General features: G+C 35.0%; 1 pseudogene; it reads left to right on the forward strand.

The window, feature by feature from the left end:
• The first annotated feature begins 1387 nt into the window (after positions 1-1387).
• LOC115981064 overlaps positions 1388-22680 on the forward strand; it is a 36592-nt pseudogene continuing 15299 nt past the window's right edge.

Raw genomic sequence — 22680 nt, forward strand, 5'->3', positions numbered from 1 at the left:
CTCTGTCTCTGGGTTTTCTAATTTCTATGCCTTTTTCTCTCTTTCCATGAGTAGTGGTTGGAGAGAGAAGGGACAAACTGATGGCTTTATTCTTTATAAAGCAAAAGATGAAAAAAACGAATATAAAAAAGACAAAATAGTATTCATGTCACGTGTTATGTTTGTCTCTTTAATGTATTTTATTTTATTACTTTTCCCTATAATTAATTTGAATTTATCTTCATTTTTGAATATTTCTAACGTTTTCACCAAAAAAAAAAAATATTTCTAACGTTACTGTCACAGCCGACTTCTTTATGATTAGGTATTAAAATGATCACTTTCCTACTTTTCTACTTTTCTTCGGACATGCAGTCAGAAAATTCGGCTTAACGTGGAATTTTTTATAGGAAAAAAATAGTATTTGACGTGGAAGAGTAATGATAGTTATCTTTACAACACATTTTTCGTTAAATGATAGATATCATATAATAATTAGTGTGTAATAGGAGTAAGATTTTTCCAAACGTTGGATGAACTTCCTTCCCAGGTAGTTCATTAATTGTACATTTGAGTTCATGAAAAGGGGACATATTTTTGGATTTGGCACTAAATGTTCTTTTTTTTCTTTTCTTTTTTCCTGATCTATATTGCTGTTTATGAAAGCTTTGTACTTTTTTTTTTTTTTTTTTTTTTGCTGGGTAATTTGTTATTGTGGAGGATCAAATTTCCGAGTTAACGGACACATAAAGTACCAGGTGAAAGCTTTGTACTTAAGGTTTATGAAAGCATCGAACTTAAGGTTTTTTTTTTCCTTAGTGCACCCATTAACATTTCCACACACACATATATATATATATATATATATATATGGAAATGTTTAAAGAGTGCTCTAAAGGCAATGGTTTAGGAACTATTTTAGAAATATTTTATGAAAGAATGATAAAACAATTAATTTTATGAGAAATATTATATCCACAATATTTTCACAACAAATTTCAAGTGACAGGTTGTTAGAGGTTATTATTGATAGGGCAAAAAAATAATTTTAATGATAAATTCAAATTATAACTAATAATAACTACCACTATAATTTGTTATGAAAATATTATAGGCGTAACACTTCTCTAATTCTATTTATAGCTTTTTATATTTTTTATAAAAATAATGTCTAAACTTTCCTAATATAATTTATTAATAATTGCCTTAAAGGTAATCATTAGCATGATATATATATATATATATATATATATATATATATATATATATATATATATATATATATATATATATATATACACATACACACACGCGCACGCACAAGTAGTGGAACCTTTCAATGTACTGAGCAGCCTGAGCTGAGCCTCCACGCTCTGCCTTAATTTCCTCTAATGTCACCCCAAACCCAATGGATTTGTTCTACAAGCGAAGGCATGGGCCAATTCTTACAGTTGATGACATTGAAAGGTTCTGTTTCTACATGTTTCAAACCTTCTAAATGTCAAATCTCTAATAAGATTTCATTGATATCTACAACTTAATTATATGTTATATCAGGTATCGAGTCAATATGTGGGTTGGTAGTGAAATTACATGGAACCATCCATCGCTGGTAGTAAGTATTGACTAGCACGAATGTGCATTTTCGTGATTATGGGTAGTAAGTATTGACAAACACGAATATGCATGTTCTGTTCTTGATTATCATTGAGAGACAGAGAAGATGTTTCCCTTTGAATAAATTGGTCCGTTATATCAGGAATCTTTTTTTTTTTTTTTTCGAAGTCCTGAAAAAATAATAAAAATAATCAGCCGTCCAAGACAGTTTTTATTTTTCACAATCAATTCTACAGTTTATTGCGGTTGTGATAGATGCATTAAAAAGCACTAATATTAGTGATGATGGTCTAATGGTTTCATATAAAAATTAAATTACTTCAATTATAAATTTTAACAACAATAAGAATTTATCCCTCCTAACTGAGGAATGGCATTTAAACCCTCATTCTCAAGAAATTATTAGGTGTTAAACGGATACAGCGTTTTTTCCTCAACGTTTGCATTTGTGTTGTCTTGTGCGTTTTTTAGTGGGTCCCATGCACTGTTCACGGGACCCACAAGTACTTTTTTTCCGCAAAAACAACTTTAAAACTAGGTCCCACGGCACTATTCACACATTTAAAAATTATTTTGCTACAGTGTTTTCAGCTTTTAGCAATAAACGGTATCCAAACAAACCCTAGGTCTACCAGGAGGACTATTGATGTGGTCCTCCCAACCAATAAGATAATGTCATTTATACAAATATATGAATGAACTTCCAAATCAGCATAAGGAATAAAAAATAAAAATTACTAGGTGATGTCACAATTACATAAATAAAAGTATTTTATTGGTTGAAAGGTCAAAAGAAGACCACGTCAGCAGTCCTCTTGCTAGACCTAATAATTTCTCCTCATTCTCCTTATAAAATATATAAAAAATAAAAAATAAAAAAGAGCACGCATGTACATGCCGTAATTGATGCTAAAACCTACAAGCTCGATATATGATTTTTTTTTTTTTTTGGCATTATTTAAGGATCACTAAATGCTATTTTTCACTTTTTCTATTCCAAATTGTTGGTCTTGTATTCTATTTTAGGATGTCCTAAAATTTTGTCATACTTCTAAAATTACAAAACATTAATATACTGAATTTCCTATTATGTCCTTACCAAACACAAGCACTTTAAATGATAAATTTTTTTTACAAACTTTGTTTAAGAGTAATTTTGGAACCTTCAATCTTTTAAATCAAGAAACAAGTTTTTCTCCAAAAAAAAAAGAAAGAAAAAGAAACAAGTCAATATTTGATATACTCTTAAAAAGTTGAGTTTTCTAAACAAGACTAACCATCTGGGACGGAGATAGTAGCTTTCAATGAATTATTTTAGAAATAAAATAAAAAAATTACACAATAATCAAGAAAATAAACCACTAAATGCATGGTGAATTTTGGCTAAACCAGATCCTTTCTTACAGTAGATATGTGTTTTTATCTATGTGAAACACGAAGCTACCCAAACACATGGTAACAGCCAATTTACAAGTAAATTCCATGGCGTGTCTTATTGTTAGCATTGGTTTCATTGGGTTGGCTGAGATACATTTTATTTCTCTGTTGCTTTCATAGGGCTCAAATTTACTAGCTAAATGATTTCATTTGTTTCAAGTTAATTAAACAGTGTGCAAGTAATAGGATTGCAATGAGCAAAGTGAAAACTGTGAAAGGTGTTGGCTGGGACAATTGTGCCATTGGAAATGGTTTGCTTTCCTTCGGATTGTTGCACAAGTTTTGGATTGTTTATGATAGGGAATATTTTCACCAGCCAAAAAATTTTTCTATCACCCTTAGAGTCTTCGGTCACCAAAAGCATCATCAGCTTACCAAAAGAGTCTTTGATCACCAAAAGCATTGTCGGTCACAAAGGGAGCGTGGCACCATGCGCCACACTCCGCCTTGACGGTCGTCACGTATCGAGTAGGGGTCGTCAGGGACCAAGGGGTCAGGTACTTTTCCTGACACCATGCGACACATTCCGCCCTGACGGTCGTCACGTATTAAGGGGTTGTTAGGGACCTAGGGGTCGTCAAGTACCTTCCCTGACACCATGTGACACACTCCGCCCTAACAGTCGTCACGTATCAAGGGGTCGTTAGGGACCTAGGGGTCATCAGGTACCTTCCCTGACACCACACAACACATCCTACCCTGTCGATCATCAAGTATCAAGGGGCCGTCAGGGACCTAGGGGTCGTCAAGTACCTTCCCTGACATCATGCGACACACTCCGCCCAGACGGTCATCACATATCAATGGGTTGTTAGGTACCCAAGGGTCATCAGGTACCTTCCCTGACACCACGAGACACATTTCGTCCTGACGATTGTCACAAATCAAAGGGCCATTAAGGACCTATGGTCGTCAGGTACCTTCCCTGACACCATGCGACACACTCTGCCTTGACAGTCATCACGTATCAATGGGTCGTCAAGGACCAAAGGGTTGTTAGATACCTTCCCTAACACCACGCGACACATTCTACCCTGATGGTCGTCACATGTCAAAGGGTCGTCAAGTACCCTACTCATCGCCCAGAACATGCAAACACTAACTCGTCTAAACCGATGAGACACTTTTGAAAGACGATCCACTATACTCATCCAATCAACAGACAAACTTGCACACTAATAAGGGTATTTTCGTCCAATAAAGTCCATCAAGCACTTTGACCCGTCAGGATGAAATACTCCGCCACTAACCCGTCAGGGCATGTGCCTCTTCTGGTGGGACCCACCGCCAACTACGGACTCTTGGGGAAGAACTCCTCATTTGACTTCCTTGAAGTCTCTGCAAATAAGTGCTCCACGTATGTACCCAACAGATGGTTGCATATATACCCGACGGATGGTCACGTCTTATCCTCTATATTCATACCGACAGACGAATGGTCCTACCAACGGTTGAGTAACTAGGTCCCACAAACTTTTACGTATTCTCCACTCACGCATCCCTATATGGAAGGAACTTGTGCGCCACGCCCAAAGACCATACTCCACACTCATGTCTTCCCTATTCACTGCCAGATCTCAGTCACGCCTCTCTCACTCTTTGTCTCTTCGTTTTTATCATCAGCCTTGACTCTCTAACTCCTCTTCTTCTCCTCAAAACCTCAATCGCCCCTCTTTCTTCTCTACAGATTCTACATTATTTAAAATCAAAACTCTAACCATCCCCATGTCTCTTAACCCTCTACTCTATCTTCTCTTCAAATCCCTAGCTACCTCCTCTACTATCTCTTCTCCTCAAAACCATAGCTATCCCTCTATTCTCTCTTCTCCTTCACGGGTTCACAGCTTCACTAGTTCACCTCTTTCTTCAGCTTTCAACTAACGAATCCACTAGCAAGGTATATGAACAATGTCTATTTCTCACACTCATTTACAATTTTACACACACCACTTTTGCAAAAAAAAATTGTTACTTTTCCAAGTTGAAAATCATGAATTATTTTAGTTCAAAAAAATAGAGTGACCGGTTCTGTCATTGCCAAAAGCTCAAGCCTTAGATGTTAGATCTATCATTGCGAGATCAACTTGCTTAGGAAGAGAACTGAAATTGGAGGGGAGATTTACTTAGATCTATTTTTTTTGTAAGAGAGACTAGGAAGTGAGATTCTCATAAAGGAAAAACAAAAAAGAGACAGAGAGGCGGGGAGAGAGATGGACTGAAAAGACTAAAGAGAGTTGTGGTGTGTTTGTGTTATTTGCTTAGGGAAGATATTAGAGAATGAGATATTTTTTTTTATTTTTTTTAAATTCCACAGCCACACACTTGTTTCTCATCACATGACTTTCACTTGTTTTTTTAGATGAATACCTGCCACATTTCAAACTTTAACATATCTTTGTTTTGTTTTTATGAAATAAACTTTTTTGTGTTAATCACTATCATGTTGGTTGTTTAGTACTAATAATAGATCTTTCTTTTTTTAATGTTGATTTTAAAATAATTGGGTCTTGCTCTATGTCTATGATTCCATTTCTAGTCTTTTTGTTTCTATCCTCATAAAATAAAATAATTGAAGACGTTTGGGGTTTTTTTTTTTTTTTTTGTGTTAATCACTATTTTGTTAACTATTTAGTACTAATAATAGATTTTTTTTTTTTTTTTTTGTTGATTTTAAAATTATTTGTCGTACTTTATGATTTCTTTTCAAGTTTATTTGTTTCTGTCATCTTAGAATTACTAAGGATATGTTTGATAATTGTTTTTTCCCCTTATTTTCTGTTTCCAAAAACAATTTTCTATTTTTGAGATTAAAAAACTTGTTTGGCGACCCAAAATGGACAGAAAACAAAAATTGTTCTCAAAACTCAATTTGTAAAGGAAACTAAAAACATGCAAAAGACTGTTTTCAGTTTTTAATTTTCATAAGTCAATGAAAACACGCATTTAATTTAATTAATCTGTCTCATTTAATGAGTTAATATTAGAGTTCAAATCCTAGTAACAACATATTTTAGTATTTTTTATTTTTTTTCTTCAAAAAACTATCTTTTTTTATTTCAACTAACCAAACATGTTTTTTATTTCAAAAATACAAGAAAATTGTTTTTTCTTTATATTCCCAAAAACAAGCTTTTGAAAATAGAAAATAAAAACTATTACCAAACATAACATAATTTTCTACTTAATAATTTCTCTTTAAATTTTTCTAGATAGAAAATGATGAGATGTAGCTTATTGACACTAAGTATAAAGGTGAAGACATTGACTTAAAAAATGAACTTGATGAACCTGATGAACTTCCTCTGCCAAGAAGTCTAAGTCTAAGACTAAGGGTCCGTTTGGATACCACTTATTTTGCTAAAAACTGAAAACACTGTAGCAAAATAATTTTTAAATGTGTGAATAGTACTGTGGGACCCATTTTTAATGAAAGTTTTATTGAAAAAAAAAAGTTTGTGGGTCCTGTGAACAATGCACGGGACCCACTAGAAAGCACTAAAACGCGCTTCTCAATGAAAAAAAAAAGTGGGAAACGCAGACACACTGCATTTCAGCAATATCCAAACGGATACTAAGATAAATAACAAAGACAACAAAAGTAGGAGGACTTCAAGTGTTTGACATTTCTTTCAGATGTTTCCTACAAAAGATGGAGAAAAGCCTACTTGCAAATGCAAAAAGTATGGAAAGGAATATATTGCTATTGGAGTATATGGTTGTAATAACTTGAAAAAAAAAATTAAAAATAAAAAAATAAAGAGAGAGAGAGAGACTTAAAAAGGTGGGATATTTAAGTAAATCTTTTTGTGGGGTCAATTTTATAATTAATATTACTAATTGGGTCTTGAACTATGTCTATGATTCCTTTTCTAGTCTTTTTGTTTCTGTCCTTATAAAATAAAATAATTGAAGATCCGTTTGGTTTTTTTGTGTTAATCACTATACTGTTAACTATTTAGTACTAATAATAGATTTTTTTTTTTTTGTTGATTTTAAAATTATTTGTCGTGCTTTTTGATTTCTTTTCAAGTTTATTTGTTTCTGTCATCTTAGAATTACTAATTTTCTGCTTAATAATTTCTCTTTAAATTTTTCTAGATGGAAAATGATGAGATGTAGCTTATTGACACTAAGTATGAAGGTGAGGACATTGACTTAAAAGATGAATTGGCAGAACTTCCTCTGCCAAAGAAGTCTAAGACTAAGACTAAGACAAATAACAAAGACAACAAAAGGAGGAGGACTTCAAGTGTTTGGCATTTCTTTCAAATGCTTCCTACAAAAGATGGAGAAAAACCTACTTGTAAATGCAAAAAGTGTGGAAAGGAATATAGTGCTATTGGAGTATATGGTTGTAATACCTAAAAAAAAAAAAACAAAAAAACAAAAAAAAAAAAACAAACAAAAAAAACAAAACAAAACAAAAAACAAAAACAAAAGAGAGAGAGAGAGAGAGACTTAAAAAGGTGGGGTATTTAAGTAAATCTTGTTGTGGGGTTAATTTTATAATTAATATTACTAAGGGGGTTTTTAGAAAATAAGGTTAAAACCCTATCTACATATAAGCTAATTAAGTCAATGTATAATGATAAATATTTTGAGAGAGGAGACTACCCGAAATACTCAAGTAGAGAAGGATTGACCTCACAATTGAGGTAAGAGCCTAAGAATCTCATTCTTTGTCAAATATAAGCTTTATTTGGAATTAGAGTTTTTTTTTTTGTTTTTTTTTTTTATTTTTTTTTATGTGGGTATTTTGGCTAGTAGTGAAACTATTTAAGTATTCAAAGAGTTTTGATGATGCAAATGAAGAAAGGTTTAGATTTATATTTTTGGGGAAAATGGACTTTTGCCCTTATTTTTTAAAATATCTAGCACAATGTCCCTATTTTGAAACTATTATGCACTATGTTCTTGTTTTGAAACTCGATTTTCTAAAAAATCGAGTTTCAATGTAACTAGATTTTCTAAAATCGAGTTTCAATGAAACTCGATTCTTAAAAAATCGAGTTCTAAGTAAGTATTAATCATCTAATGGGTGCTCCTCCAGCGTGGCAAAAACTTACCTAGAACTCGATAATCATAAAATCGAGTTCTATAGGAAACTCGATTTTTTTTAAATCGAGTTATATGGAAAACTTGATTTTTTTATCGAGTTTCAAAATAGGGACACAATGCTTAATAATCTCAAAACAGGGACAATTTATTGAATATTTTAAAAAAATAAGTGCAAAAACCCATTTTCCCCTTATATTTTTAGTAAACTTGATGCTAGGTGCTTGTAGATTTTTCTATGCTCGGTAATTCAACCTTTTTCTATACCCTTTGTTGCGTTAAGCATAGATAGAAGCTGCAAATTGCTTTGAGGTCTGACATAGATTCACATGCTTTTATATATAAATAAATAAATAATAAAAATAAAAATAAAAATAAATAAATAAATAAAAAACAACAACAACAACAACGAGAAAACAAAAGCAGCGCTCAACTTCTTTCTTTCTTATTATTTGTTTATTGGTTTTGGTAGAGGTGAATAGGAAAGTCAATGAAGTCTGACAAGTCATATCGTGTTTCTGAATCTGATGTCCAATCACAGGGATATAACGTGACCATAGTCATAAAGATTATTAAGAATATGAATTATATTTGAATATTTGAACTGTTTTAAGTTCTTAAAATTGCTTATATGTTTTTGGAACCTATTGTAAATTATAGCTTTGATATATGAAAAACTGATTATTTTCTAATCCATCTATGATATATTTGTGAGATTAAAATATTCAATTTATGTACAACTTATTAATTTACGGATCTATTTGCTTGATAGAACTTATTAGGATTTTGGACACTTATTGAGTTGTCAACTCATCCCTCTCTTTCCCATTTCAGATTCTGATCAAGAAGAGTAGCATGTGTTTGGGCTTCTGCTGGGATGTTCGTATGAGTGAAGTTTAGGAATCATTGGAATAAGATTTGGACTTTTATGTTTAATATTGTATTTTGCTTAGATTTTAGTCTTAAAAGATTTAGTTTTTTTTCTTTGTGATGTTGGAAGATTATTATTTTGGAAATCCTTTGAGAATTGTATTATTGAAGATATTTTTGGATTTATTGATGAAATTTTCTTTGAGGATAATTTTTTTAGTTATTATGAAGGCCATTCACACTTGTAGGGTGTAAACCTTATAAGCATGTGGCTATTGTCACGTGCCTATCTCTTACTTGGGTTCAAGGCGTGACAATGGTACTGGAAATTTGAAGCGTAATTTGAATGTATGTTGAAGATATAATGAAAACATAAATATCAATAAGGATGAGCACAAGGAAGACACCTCTTCAATGAAAACCTCAATCTCTTCTAATCCAGTCTCTTAATTTGGATGTCTTTTAGTTTTTGATCTGGCACTTGGATGGTTGGACTTAAATTTTGCCATCATGTGTATTTATGCCATGTAATTATTTAGTTTTTAATATGGCACTTTGATGCCATGTAATAATTTTTTTTTTTTTTTTAATTATGGAACTTTGACATATTATTGAATTTGATAGTATGGATTGGAACCTTTTGGACTAGTAATTTGATTTCGAAGGAAGAAATGAATTATTTGCTTTTGTTTTTATTACTAGATTTATGACTGTAAGTTGTAATTGAATGTTTATTACTTGATTTATGCTAATAATATAATTTTAGATATATGAGATTTTTTTTTTTTCTTGGAGAAAGAAATATATGGGAATTGATAATAGGTTATTCGGGTTAGGTATGACCTATTAATCAAACAGATTATTATGGTTATTTATGACCCATTAATTAAACAAGTTAATAAATAGGTCATTTGTGTCAATCCTAACATGACCTGCTAATTAAACGGGTTAAATGTGTCGTGTCCAGTTACCCATTTAATAAACAAGTCATGTTAGGGTTGAGGAATCCTAACTCATTTACTAAACAGGTCGGGTTTTTGTTGACCCATATAACGTAATACTCCCAACTCAACTCGACACGAACCCGACACACGAACACGAATTGCCACCCCTAGTCCTAGTAAAGGTAGAGAGAGATTTGATTCATCAAAAAACAGTAGAGAAGGATTTGAATGTTGAGAAATGTTTAGGACTTCCTGAATTACAGAATGTCAAACTTTAGAAACGTATTGTTACCGAGTGCAGAACTTCCGTTTCAATAATTTATGATATGTCATATTTCTTGGATATTCTTCTGCATGCTTATTACCATTTCATTTAAGCCTCTCACAAGTTAGATATGGATACTTTTCTCTTTTTCTCTGATGAAGCAATGTATTTGATCAAGCTGAAATTGTAGAGAAGAATGAATTTGTTCTTCTAGAGCAAGGAGTCCAGTGTCATTTCAATGTCAAATCTTTTTAGTCGATTAAAGAGTAACAAATATGATAATTCTTTTTTTTTTCTCTTGAATGATTAGAAAATTTTAAATTAGTCATAGTTCATTGAAAGAATTCAGTCAGAAACTTCTAAATCTTTTGAAATAAATTGCATACATTGTATTTTTTTAATAATAAAAATAAAAAATAAAATAAATAAATAAAAAGCCAAAAAGTAAGAATCATTATGGTTTTTGCTTCCTTATTCCTTCTGTTAACTCTAAATATATCTCCTTTCAACCATTTGGGGTGGGGCAAAACTGGCAGGTGTTAGGTGTTCTTGAACTTGTGGGAATATCTAATTTGGCTTCAATCACCCCTTAGGAAAGAAAAACATGTTGAGTTTATAACTATGGACAAGTACAAGGTAAGCTGCGAATTTTTTCTAAACATTGTTATGTCATGGACTAAATTTCATAGATTGATAATTCTCCGATGTCAACATTCTAGGAGGAAAATGGGGGGGCCATATAAGGCATCAATTCCACTAATTCAGGCAATGGCTTCTGATGCTGAGGCCATACTCGACGTATGAGATGAATCTCGGTGAGGGAGTCTCTAAGGGTGCGTTTGGATACAGCTGAAAACTGAAAACTGAAACTGAAAACTGAAAAACACTGTAGCGAAATAATTTTTAAATGTGTGAATAGTATCGTGGGACCCATTTTTAATGAAAAAGTTGCTGAAAAGTGAAATTTGTGGGTCCGTGAACAGTACGATGTGCTGTGATTGGTCAAAAAATTTTGAAAAGTCAAAGTTTGCGGCTACTGTTCATTGAACAGTGCATGAACAGTAGCCGCAACACCCAAAACGCGTGAAAAAAAAAAAAAAAAAAAAAAAAAAAAAAAAAAAAAAAGCAAAACGGAAAAACGCAAACGCAGGATTGGGCAGAAAACGCCCAATCCAAACGCACTCTAAGTATCTTCTTATCTATCTGCTTAGGTTCTGTGTTGTTATGTGATAAACGCGCATATTGGCATTATAAGAATAATATATAGTTTCTTATCCCTCAAATATATAATTATCTTCCCTTGATCTGTTGTTGCACATTGTTTCATTCCTTGAAGAGATCAATCTTATCGAGCAATGTGCTTGCCCTATATGCTTGAATTACTGCTTTTTGAATGTGCTGTCGACTTCAGAGAAGTTGAGGCAACATTATGTTTAATTCTTCACCAGGTTTTTTTTTTTTTTGGTGGTTCTTGATATGTCACAGTGAACTCTTTTCTTTACAAGTAGCCATCTTAGTTCCTGTCTCCCCCTCAAAAAAAAATCTTAGTTCCTGACTCTTTTGACTTACTGGTTACAAATGAAAATTCTTCCTATGTTGGAATTCTTTTCATCCACATATCTCTGATTGAAGAAGTATGATTAGCTTGTCCTAATAACTTATGTTATCATTCCAAAGCCTTTAAACAGGGATCATGGGTATCCATTCTTGTTATAGATGCACGTTCTGTTAAATGGCTGGATTCCATTAACATAATTGCTGAAGAATGCCATGTTGGCCATAAATCATAATTACAAATGCACCATCTTATTGTTGTATAACTTGCATAAATAATCTACTTTTGTGATAATGTAAACAAGAATAACATACTGATTTAATCATAAAGTATAAACAAGAACACAAATTAATTCAATATATAAAAGTAAAACGCAATTTGTAAACTAATTAAATAACTCACAAACCAAATCCATGAAGGATAAATATGTAGAACTGATCAAGTCTTGTATTTGACATAATCTTCTTAAAGCATATTTTTCCCTTCACACATCTAGTGGTGCTTAGAGACTCACGGACGTTTGCCTCCAGGATAAAACAATCACAGCACGTAGAAGAAGCACTGCAATCTCTATACTCAGTGAATTGAACTATGTCTCTTTCTCTCTCTATGACTCTATATAATGTATGAACAAAAAAATTTCTTTGAGAAAGTTTTCTCATAAAAAGCATTTTCTATAAATGAGTGACTATAAATATGTACATTAATGAACAAACACATTGTTCCAGAAAAGCTGCTATGCATAGACTTACTAACTCAAAAAATAAAATAATAAAATATTATTATTTGGACAAGGGGATCCAGTCCACACATACCTAAGCCCAACCTAATCTCAAGTACATGGCATATAAACTCATATATTATCTTTTTTCTTTCCTACATGAGACTCAAAAATTTTCACCACTTTAATAACATGTTCACGTGGACACATTAGGAGTCAATTTCTTATTTAATTCATAATATTTTTCTAACAATCCCCCACATGAATGAAAATTGACAAAGCACAATGCAAATGATAATGTAGACACACAGAGAGTAGAAGAAAACTTACTATATCGAGAGGTAGTTTTTGCTTTGAACCTTCCTTTATGAAAGGCTATTCGATATACTGGCTAACCAATGAACATGTTGTCTTAAACTTTTCTTCCATTTGTGTATACCAAGATAATAGAATTCACTTAGCTCCTTTTCGAACACAATTCATTCATGTGGTTGTGTTCATTTTGACCCTAAACATATCTCAATATTTTAATTAAGTGCTCAAGAGTGTTAGGACATATGTGATTCAATGTTAGAACATATGTCACTATTTTATGTAATTGGATAATCCTTTGACAAAACGCACTTTACTTATATTTGGGTAGATCTAGGATGTATTTAATGATTCAAGAAACAAGGTTTCAAGTTCAAGTGTCAAAACCATGCAAGTCTATCCAAGAATAAAGTGAAGAAGTGTTGTTCATTAAATCTCGACAGCTAGCTCAACAGCTAGTATCTATCAAAGTTTAAGAGAGTTGTTTCAGCCTGAGGCTCGACAGCTACTCGACAGATAGGGTATCTGTTGAGATTTATGAAGTTCAGTTTTTCAAAGCTGATTTTCATTCAATCTATGAACGTATGTTTAGCCTTTCTTTTCTCATAACCCTAAACATATATAAGAATTATTTTAAGGGTCGTAAAAGATTACACACAGTTACACAAGAACATAATTCCACAAGTGTGAATAAAAGTGTGACCGGAAACCTAATTTGCCCTAGTTCTTCTTTCTCTTGAAAAAGCTACTGTGTTTGTACACCATAGGGTTTTGTGATCAAGCAACTTCATGATCTTCATCGTGTGAAGAACAGAAGAATTTTGCAACCAACATCCTTCTTAAGTTGGTGATCAAGTCGCGTACTAGGATCCGCGCAATTAGTTAGTCACATACTGGGAGCCGTGCATTGAAAGGAGAGATTGTCACTACAGAATAAGTCTAATTGGATATTGGAGTAAAGGTTCAATTATAGGTTGGTATAAGGTACTGGGATTCCTTTACTTGTAACCGCTTGTTTTGATAATAGTGGATTAATAGGAGTGGTAACCTTAAAATCACCCAATAGGGTTTTTGCCGTGTAGGTTTTCCCTATTCGTAATCAAATCACCGTGTCAATTTAATTTTCGCTGCATACTTAGTTTAATTGGTGATTTGTTTGTGCTACCATGCATCTTGCATGTTAATTTGATTAATTAATAAATTTGGCTAATTAATCAATTAATTTATCACAAGAAGTCAGTACATTCTTAGCCTATCAAAAAGAATTCAGCCTTTAAATTCTCATGGAAGCAGCCCACTTTACACTCATATAGGTGACTCTTATTAAAAATATCCTACTATATTCCACTTGGATTCCCAAGATATAAGAATATTAAAAGCAAAGCTTAGCTTGATCATCGCTAATATGTATCACTATTTCATCATAGGAATGGGTGGGAGATGGTTATCTCCTTAGTGATAAAACTAGTGTCTACAATTTTTTTGTCCTTTAAAGACCTAGATCTTAGGATCTCCAATCAATTAGGTGGGTTTACCGTCATGGAAACTTTTAGGTCATAGGCTTTAATCTCATTCCCCTCAATAAACGCATAGTTTACTTACTCTCCACTCAAAAAATTGATTACGAATCTTGAAAGTTCAAATAGTGTATAAAACACCCTTGAACGTTTAGACCCCCAATAACAAAAATACCAATTCAAGCTTTATGACAAACAATAAGAGTGCGGAAAATAAACACAAGCTATAAACAAAATTGGTAAACAATCTAAGCCAATTAAAATCACATCCACAGCAGAAAATAAAAGGCAAAGATTGAGGGAAGAGAGATGCAAACACAAGGACAACACAACGATGTGTTATCGAAAAGGAAACCGAAACCCTCGGCGTAAAATCTCTCCGCCGCCCTCCAAGCAGTAAGTAATCCACTAGAAAATATAGTTGGGATACATGAATAGCAATAGACCCTCCAAGCCTAATCTACCTAGTGTACCTAAGCCCTCCAAGCTTCTTGCTCCAACGAGGTTGCGCCGAACCTATTTCTTTTCTAACTTCCCAGATTCTGCTACTTGACAATAGCATCAACCAATGTGAAATTGGTTCCTTCCTAACTGCTTCCCAGAACACCAAACAGCCCTCTCACAGTAATGGATATGGTGAGAAAAGGTTTTGGTAAAAATGTCTCTTAAGGATTTAACAATGGAGAGGTAGAGAGTAGAGGAATTTGAAGAGTCTCTTATGTGAAGATTATGGATGAATCAATCTTAGTTTTCTCTAGGGTTTCTCTCTCAAAATTCTCTCTAGAAGCTCTTTTTCTTTCGTGAGTATAAGAGGTATTTATATTGGGGTGAGAATGGAATGTGAAGAGTCAGATTTTTCAAAACAGGGCTGGCTCGCGACTTGACTAAGTCGCGAGATCCAGCCGCGAGATAACTGAACGGCCAGTTGTCCTATTTTGTCCTGTAGTGCTCTAGTTAGCATGACGCTTCAACTTCTAGCATGCCTGACACGTGTGCAGCTTCTGGCGGCATTTAGCCGTGAGTCACCCGCGAGATCCAGTTGTGAGTCACCCGCGAGATCCAGTTATGAGTCTCTGTTTTTCTTGCACACTCTTAAGCAGTTCTTCACACTATCTCACTCACTACCCTTACAAAAATCCTACCTAAATACAGGGTTACTAATTGCTTAAATACAAGCAAATTCGGCACGGAATAAAGCCAACAAGATGGTTGATTAAATTCAACCTTGCAATCTCCCCCTTTGGCTATTCCGTGACAAAACCCTAAAACAGACTCTAGACTTAACATGTGAGTTGGGAACAGTTGAACATAACTCACTCACACCTAACTCTAGAAACTGTGAAGCTCTTGAATCATATGAACATGAATCTCCTGAAACACAACAATATACCATGATCATTGTATGCAGAAAAGCATGAAATGCATATGAAGCAAGCATGATGTGATCAAGTAAAGATGGAGTTAAGAAACAAACCATGGCTTGATCAAACAAGCAATCACTACAAGGTAGTGACCACAATACTCATTCACACTTGGAATGAACACTTGAACATACAAGCTAACAAGCTCAATGCAAGTCACTTGCATGCCCAACACTCAACCAATGCATAATACACTAAGTATATGCATCTAGGAACAATCCTACAAGGGCACAAGAGTGACAGTACTTAACAAGAAAATGCATGACATTTAGTTAGAAGTACTGATTTAATAAAGCATAAGGCTGCATAAAGCATGGTACATACCATAAAGCCTACAAATAATGAAAATAAACCCTAAAAGCTTACAAAAGCAACATGGGTACAAAACATAAAAAAAGCTGAATAACAACTTAAAGTAAGACATTTAAACTGCTTGCTGAAATCTCCCCCTTAGATAGTTTTCTCCCTCTTTGATCAAGCTATCACTCCCCCTTTCATTGTATTCCCCTTATGACATCATCTCCCCCTTTTTGTCATGGAATAGCTACATATCTTCTTCTAACTTCCTCTGAATCTGATCCAATTGAATTTGGAGGAAGGTAAACTTCATATCCCACCGAGTGCTGTGATGGTGTAAAATAGATGTGAGTCTGGACATCTTGGTATTCAACTCGTGGACAGATGTCACAATATTGTCGAGTTTTTCATCAAGGGAGAATATGCTAAAACCACTGTGAGATGTGGAAGTTTCCGGTTTGACTCTCTTTCGACCATGACCAATGCTTGTGTTGAATGTACGCATGTTGATTGGACTCGGTTTTGTGCAGGAAGATTCATCTGCTGATGGGTGAATTCCTTTGAGCTTCAAGATCCTAGAAATGAGACAGTAAAAAGGAACAAATATTCGTGACTCAGTTCGTAGAACCATTTTGCGGAGAACGTGAAAGATATGAGCACAGATGTCAATCTCTACATCAGAGATTAGGTCATGAAGAAACAAGGCACGTCCGAGGTTCATATACCCAGTGCTGGATAAGGGGTACAAGTTGTGAAACATCACTATTGTAAGCACTCTCAGTTTCGGAGGAAGAGAGGAAACGCTGACTGAGTTTCTATTGGATGAGAATTCCAAGTCTTGTCCAAGACCATCCTTAAGTAGTTCCTCATTTGGACATAGATCATCATAAACCGATGAGTTTTTAAGCATTGGCCGGTTGATGTGAAGGATCTCTGCCAAATATGCAGGAGAGACTGAAAAAAAATTTCTCCTAACCCAGCACTTGAGTTCTTCGCCATCCACAATTGCATTGGCATAAAATTCTTTTACCAAATTCTCATAAGTTTCATCCAGATCGGAGAAAAGGTAATTCCAATCCTTGTGGGCAAACCATTTTGGATTGTCAGTGTCATGAAGTGAGGATTGATCAACAGGTCTTTCCAGTAATGGTGTAGCATTCCGGAAATAATTCTCATGAGTCTAAAAGGCAACATAGGATCTAAACTTGTTGGGATCGAACACCCCTGATGGGGAATGAGTTCTTTTTGTTTTAGATGAGTAGTCCTCGACATCAATGACAGGTTCCTTTCCTTTGGAACTACCTCCTTTCACAGCTGCTTTCTTGAATGGAGACATTTCCAGTCTGCATCATGTAATAGAGGAAAGGAAAGAACACAATCCAAGTGACATTATTAGCTATAGGTTAGTTTCAAAATATGGATAATGAAGAAAACCCTAAAAACTAGATGGGAATGTCCAGAAAATGACAATAAGAGACAATAATGACCCAATGTTGTCACAATATAGAGTAGATCAGAATATAATCACCGAAAAACACACAATGAAGACACCAGACAATCAGATACCCAAACACAGTCAAGAGATATACAAATATCATAGAGAGCACAAAATCCATAAGGAAAAGGCAATAACTGTGAAAGATAAAGAGTAGAGGACAAAACCCATACCTTTCCTTGAAAATTGAGAAAATGGTGACAAAATAGTGGAAGATTTTGGAGTTAACCACGGTGGTGTTGAAATATTGAAAGTGAGACCAGAAAATGAACAGTCACAGGATGCAAGAAAAACAAATTAAGACTCTTTTTGAGAACAGTGTTGAAAAAGAGCTTATTTTTGCAAACCACGTGATTTTCGCGACTGAGGAAAGTTGCCAGACAGTCGCCAGTTTCACCGGCCAAAACACGTCAAGTCAAAAGTTTTGAAAAATTTGCTAAGTGTTTTTCGCGATTGGAAGTCTCACTCACGAGGGAGTCGCGAGCTAAGCCGCGAAAATCTCTGTGTACCCCTCGCGATTGGACCTTCCACTCGTGAACAAGTCGCCAAAACTGACCCGCGAGCTCGCGATTGTGGCATGCGACTTGACTGGCCCGCGATTGAGTCGCCAAAACAGGGCAACACTGTTTTTTTGAAATTTTCAGTTTTTGAGAGAACAAAATACTTTCCAAAAACAACTAAAACACTCAAAAATCTTTTTGTGTTTGAATCAACAAAGATTGAGCATGTGAAAACACATTTTATCAAGTACAATCACACAAATGAATATGGCATTCATTGAACATAAACTTATGTGTTGTGTGTGGATATCAACAATGAGATAGTCCTTAGTCTAATGTGAAGTTTCAATGATTAATTCAACCAAGGCATACACAATTAGCACTAGATCATGTGACCCATCTCAATTATAGAAGTATGCATATATGACCTCCCACAAGACTTGATTACATAATTTGGAGCTTTATATTTGACTCTACTTTCAATCATAACCTTTGATCTTTTCGATCCTTTTAAAACAATCACCTCTCATTGTGAGAGTGATATTTGATATTTCACCTTGATGAGATAGCCTTCGGCTTTTTGAATAAACATACACTTTATTTTTGGTCGTTTTCCCTTTTTCCTAGTTGAATACTAGTATGTGCGACAGGTTTTTACAGCTCAATATCTCTTTTCATTTGGAGATTTACATTTGGTGAGCTCTTTTTAGCAAAAAACAAAAAAATAAAAAAATAAAGAGTGGGAAGATATATAGGCACAAGTCTATGCATGTTTCAAGATCAACATAACCATTCACTAATCATTCATGACAAGTTTGAAGATCTATTTACAACAGTCACATAAATTTCAAGATTTCTTCCACAGTAATAAGAGTGCAAAGGAACAAGCTACACTTGTAAATACACAAAGCCATTAGTACAAAAGAACAAGGCAAAACAAGTTTTGAGACAAAACTCAACAATGTCGATCAAACTTTTTGATTTTCTACTTTTTATGTGTTTTTTGGATTTTTGACACAGAAGAAGAAAAAGATTGATCAAAAGCAACAATGTAAAAATAACAAAAGCAAACAAAGCAATTAACAATCAACAGAATCATGATATACATATAGCCAACAAAATAGTGTGTGCCCCAACAAACAAAATAACACAATATAAATAGGTGAAGCACACATCACACAAGAGATTCAAGGAATTGTACCAACACCAATGGTCTTATGGAGCAATTCAAACCATAGACCATCGAGAGGCTTGGTGAAGATGTCCGCCTTTTGATTGTCTGTGTGTATGAATTCAAGACACACAACTCTTTCTTCTACCAAATCTCGAATGAAATGGTAACGTATCTCTTTGTGTTTAGATTTTGAATGTTGGACCGGGTTCTTAGAAAGATTGATGGGACTGGTGTTATCACAGAAGACACACATTGTCTCTTGAGGAATTCCATAGTCATAGAGTAACTTCTTCATCCAAAGAAGTTGTGTGCAGCAACTTCCAGCGGCTATGTACTCTACTTCAGCAATAGAGAGAGACACGAAATTTTGTTTCTTGCTCATCCACGAGACAAGATTGTTACCAAGGTAGAAGCAGCCTCCTGAAGTACTCTTCAGATCGTCCACACTACCAGCCCAGTCAGCATTTGAATACCCGGCAACACAAGCATTTGAGTCTTTTGAATACCACAAACCATAATCTGGAGTTCCATTGATATATCGAATAATTCGCTTAACCGCAGTCAGGTGTGATTCCTTTGGAGTAGCTTGATATCTAGCACAAACACCAATGCTGAATGCAATGTCCAGTCTACTAGCTGTAAGATAGAGTAGACTCCCAATGATACTCCTATACAAGGTAGGACTCACTTCCACTCCGGAAGAATCAACATTCAGTTTAGTAGACGAGCTCATGGGAGTGGAGGCATGTTTTTTGGAGTCTAGTCCAAACTTCTTGACAATGTTTCTAGCATACTTTTCTTGTGAAACAAATATGCCTTTCTTCTTTTGTTTGACTTGAAGGCCCAAGAAAAATGTGAGTTCCCCCACCATACTCATCTCAAATTTTTTCTTCATCTCCTCAAAGAATTCTATAGCCCGATCTTCAATGGTAGCCCCAAACACTATGTCATCAACATATACTTGAGCCACAAGGAGGTAATTTTCATCATTTTTGACAAACAAAGTCCAGTCGGCATATCCCCTTTTGAATCCTCTATCTAGGAGGTAATGTGTAAGCCGATCATACCAAGCTCTAGGAGCTTGTTTTAAGCCATAAAGGGCTTTCTTCAATCTCAACACATGATCAAGAAAGTGAGGATCCTCAAAACCTTTTGGTTGTTCAACAAACACTTCTTCATTCAGGTATCTATTTAGAAATGCACGTTTTACATCCATTTGATAGAGTTTGAAGTTCATAGTGCATGCAATGGACATGAGAATTCGAATAGACTCAAGTCTTGCCACAGGAGCGAAGAATTCATGAAAGTCTACTCCTTCTACTTGAGTATATCATTAAGCTACTAACCGAGATTTATTTCGTATTATCTCTCCATCTTCATCGGTTTTGTTTTTGAATATCCATTTAGTGCCTATGACACGAACATTTTTAGGCCTTGGAGCAAGTTCTCACACATCATTTCTCACAAATTGATTCAGCTCTTCATGCATTGATTCAACCCAATTCTCATCTTGGAGAGCTTCTTCTACCCTTTTTGGCTCAAATTGAGCAAGGTAGCAATGGTATGTTACATGATTGGCCAAAAGGATGTTTCCTTTTCTGAGGCAAAGACCTTCATCTAGAGACCCTATAATGTTGCTCTCAGGATGGTTCTTAATCACTCTTGATGATGGCTTCTTTGATGTGGAGACTTCATCATTCCGTAAGATGGGAGGATGAACTTCCGGAGGAGTGAGAGGACTTGATGTTCTAGACATTGATCTTGTTTCCATTCTTGGGTTCATGGGAGTTGATTCTTCTTCCAGTGTAAATCCTTCAACTTCTATATCAAGAGTTTCAACCTCAACATCGGGTTCTTTGGTGCTCGGCCCTTCTCCATCATCAATCATCTCTACCTTTGTTAAGGCATCATCAATCTTGACATTGATGGACTCCATCATTGTCTTAGTTCTCTTGTTGAAAACCTTATACGCCCAGCTAGTAGTAGAGTACCCAAGGAAAATATCTTCATCACTTTTTGCATCAAATTTCCTAAGGTTCTCCCGATCATTTAGAATATAACACTTGCTTCCAAACACTCGGAAGTACTTTACTCTGGACTTCTTTCCATTCCAAATCTTATAGGCGGTCTTCTTTGTTTCCACTCGGAAGAATATTCTATTGCCAATGTGACATGAGGTGTTCACGGCTTCTCCCCAAAACTTTTGAGGTATTTGCTTATTTAGTAGCATCACTCTTGCCATTTCCTGAATCACTCGATTCTTTCTCTCTACCACTCCATTTGTTAAGAAGTTTTGGGGGCTAAAAATTCTCTTTTGATTCCATTCTTTTCACAAAAAGACTCAAATCCTGCATTCTCAAATTCCTTCCCATGATCACTTCTTATCTTGACAATAGGAACCCCTTTCTCGTTTTGTAGTTTCTTGCAAAGGATTTCCAACTTTTTACATGCTTCTGATTTTTCTCTAAGAAATTCAACCCAAGTGTATCTTGAGTAATCATCCACAATGACCATAATGTACCTCTTTCCTCCTAGACTTTCAGTTCTTGTAGGCCCCATTAGATCAACATGAAGTAGCTCTAAACACCGTGAAGTAGCAATCACATTCACCTTGTGATGGCTTGCCTTTGTTTGCTTTCCCATTTGTCATGCACCACAAATAGTCTTCTTCACCTTTCCAAACTTTGGAAGTCCCTCAACTGCTTCAAGTTTAGAAACTTTAGCTACTTGTTTGAAATTCGCATGCCCAAATCTGTGATGCCAAAGTTCCAACATGTCAACACGAGTACTTCTACACGAAATGGGTGCCGTAGGAACTACTCCATAGCAATTATCTATAGTCCTATTTCCCTCCAAGACTTGAATCCCTTCTTCATTGATGATTATGCATCCCTTCTTTGAGAATTGGACAAGGAAATCCTCATCACATATTTGAGTGATGTTCAAAAGATTTGCCTTCAGCCCTTTAATGTATAATACATCTTTCAATAAAGGTAATCCAGGTATCTCAATAGTCCCTTTGCCGAGAACTTGAGCATGACTTCCATCACCAAAAGTCACATAGTCACCAACCTTCTCTTTGAGTGTCTTAAACAGTGATTTATCTCCTGTCATATGACGAGAACACCCGCTGTCAAGATACCATAAGCATGAATTAAATACCTTCAATCACTACAAGAAAACTGAGCAATTGCGGCGGGTGCAAAAACCGCCGCTATATGTCGCCTATTGCGGCGCTTTTTTGGCCCGCCGCTGTATATGAGATCTATTGCGGCATTCCATATGCCCGCCGCAATAGCTCTAGTATTTTGCGGCGTACTACAGCGGCGGGCTGATGACCCGCTGCAATAGCCCTGTTTTAGCGGCACTCAACTTAGGTATAGCGGCGGGTCAATGAACCGCCGCAATAGCTCAAGTATTTTGCGGCAGACTACAGCGGCGGGTGAATGATCCGCCACAATAGACCTGTTTTAGCGGCATTAATCTTAGATATAGCGCCGCAATAGACATTTAAATTTCCC

The sequence above is a fragment of the Quercus lobata genome, chromosome 3 (assembly GCF_001633185.2).
Source record: "Quercus lobata isolate SW786 chromosome 3, ValleyOak3.0 Primary Assembly, whole genome shotgun sequence".
Taxonomy (NCBI): domain Eukaryota; kingdom Viridiplantae; phylum Streptophyta; class Magnoliopsida; order Fagales; family Fagaceae; genus Quercus; species Quercus lobata.